We start from the raw sequence: 2,724 nt of genomic DNA, 5'->3' as shown, positions 1-2,724 counted from the left end.
GTAAGTTCCGGCTTCGCGCTTTCAATTTGCTCTGCCTTTGCCTTGCGACGCCAGTGACCGGCTGCCAGGCGGAGGCTGACTTGCGCTTTCTATCTTTTCTTCCAAACCCTGGTCAGGATAGATAGTGCCATCTGCGTTAGGGAAACCTGCTGGGCCCCCAAACACATACTTGGTGGTTTTAAGTAGTTTTGGTTTTGGTCGGCAGGTAGTGGGTTATGAATGAGTGGATTTCTTTTTGGCCATATGGCAGTTAACTACCATTCGCTCATGCCACAAGAAGCACAATTTGTAATCCACCCTCCGCCCTGCCCCGTGCGTAATCACCGCCTTTTCTTCTAAACGTGGTTTTTGCAAAACTGCACAATGCCCCCCTCCCTTTAACTTCTGGGAAAACGCACCATTACGTTTGACGAGTTTAATCTTTTTGGTTTGTAAATATATTATGGGTTTTCACTACAGATGAGTGGAGTTTAACATCAATAGGTTGTCATTTACAGAAAAAGACAGGGATTAATAACAAAATACCTCTCAAATCCACACCTTTGGTAAAAACAGATCCCTCGCCGGGTATTGCAGGCCTTTTTTTTTTTTTTTCAAACCAAGCAATAACCATCTATCAAGTTCTTACACTGTTTTGTATTATGCTCTTCATTCTATACAAAGAATTATACTTCATTCATGTGTGGAGTTAAAATGCATCAAATACACAGAAACAGAATAGAACCATATTTGGAAGGCTGGGGTTAAGAGTAAGACACAATATAGGTCAAGGTGGGTGAGTTTACAGGTAAGTCAGCAAGTGAGGCTAGCCACCTAATGTACAAGATGAGGACGGTGTTTATACTATATCCCACAATGAAAATTCACTAAGTAGGTTTTCGTCTCTCTCTCTCTCTCTTTCTCTCTCTCTCTCTCTCACACACACACACACAGTGTTCATTTGTTAGTAGTAATCCAAAGCTGTCAAAGTAATTGATTGGATCTTTTTTTTTTTTTTGTGATTCCCACTTGATGCAGAGGGCTTTTGTTTGGTGTCTGTTGAAGTAAGCCCCTCTCTTTTAAAACCTGTCTGTGGTGATTAAAATTAACACTGCACTTCAGAGTAAGACTAGAACTTGAATTAAGTGCCTGGGGAAAGAACACATCTCCCCAGTTTTTCCTACTTCAAAATTTTGCCTGGAGACAAAAATAAACAGTGTCTACCAGATATCTGATTTTGTGCTATATCAGTCCTAGAATAAGTAGGTTTTATAAAAAACAACAAATAAATAAAAACAAACCAAGAAAGGACAAGGGATGTACTCAGTGGGTAAAGAGAGGGCTTGCCTAGCATGTGTGACTCCCTGGGCCCATCCCTGGCACATTCCCCGCTCCCAGGGATAAATAATGAAATAAAAGACCTAAATTCTGAATGACCAGAAGGGTGGCGGTGACACACAATTTTAATCCTAGCATTTGGAGGCAGAGGCCAGTGGATCTATGTGAGTTGGAGGCCAGCCTGGTCTACAGAGTGAGTTCCAGAACAGCTAGAGCTATACATAAAATCCCTGTCTTGAAAAGCCAGACCAAACAAAACAACAAGCAAGCAAGCTAACAAACAAACAAAACCATTTGTAAGACTACAAGAGATGAAATAAATAATGATATGTTGTGGAATATTCCTTTATACTGTGTGAAGATGTGTCACTGTGGTTGGTTTAATAAAAAGCTAAACAGCCGATAGCTAAGCAGGACCTCTGGACAGAGAGAGCTCTGGGAAGAAGAGAGGCTATGTAGCAGGTTGATGGCTCTTGATGGGGTGTACATATGAGACTCCATCTAATAAAAGGAAAAGGGGTGTGGGGACACCAGACCTTGGGCCAGAGACCCACTTCCCCATCAGCCTGGGACCAGGCAGCTGTAAGACAATGTTTACTAAAAACATGTTTACTAAAAACAATACAATGCCCGGGGCAATAAGTTCCTGAAAAGGGCTTGCCCACAGGAACGCCCTGACTAAAGGCCTCTTCAGACCCACCCACCGCTGCCTCTGGTGTCAGGGTATATAATAACCAGCCAGAGTAGGAATAAAGGAGACCCTTCTTGAGGAGCCTTCTGGTCTCTGTGTCATCAATCCCGACACCCTCGACACCCTCCACAGATTCTGGAATACAGGCTGCGCAGTGGGTGCGGCAAAGGGGCATCTCATAAAACAAGATTTCCAACCAAAATGAACATCCTAAAAGACCCTATATAGAAAATTTTGAACTATCCATGTTTAATTAACATTCAGCCATGCAATGGCTTTCCAACAAGCGGACTGTTACAGCAGAATAATAGTTTGGGCTCTGCAATCATGACAGACATTAAGTATTCTCTGCCTTAGATTAAGCATTAAACTTTGGACAGTTCTTCACTTCTTGGTGCTTCAGTTTCTTCAGTGTTAGATTACTTTGGGTAGCTTAAAGGGGGGAAGAAAAAGCAGAAAGAGAGGCCAGTCTGACCTTTAGGCAGGACTGTTTATTCATGGCAAGGGGACATTTTGTTACCCATGTGTGTGGATGGCAAAATGCCTACAGAAAAACAAAACAGCTGTGGCCCTCTTAATAGGGGCAGAAATTAGTACCACAAGTACATTATATTCCTTTTGCAGTCCCACCCTTCTGGAGCTGTCTTGCCTAGCTGCAGAGGAAGTTTGTAAGTGCTCTTTTAGCAGGAAACAGTCACTCAGCAGCAAAATAGCAT

General features: G+C 42.6%; 1 protein-coding gene across 1 annotated transcript in view; it reads left to right on the top strand.

Annotated features, from left to right (window-relative positions):
• Positions 1-2,724, top strand: part of LOC121137645 (synapsin-1-like) — a 29,243-nt gene that overhangs the window by 897 nt on the left and 25,622 nt on the right. The gene's annotated exons all lie outside the window — the stretch shown is intronic.

This window comes from Mesocricetus auratus, unplaced genomic scaffold, assembly GCF_017639785.1.
Source record: "Mesocricetus auratus isolate SY011 unplaced genomic scaffold, BCM_Maur_2.0 Super-Scaffold_6730, whole genome shotgun sequence".
Lineage (NCBI taxonomy): Eukaryota > Metazoa > Chordata > Mammalia > Rodentia > Cricetidae > Mesocricetus > Mesocricetus auratus.
This window is presented reverse-complemented; position numbering and strand designations above follow the sequence as displayed.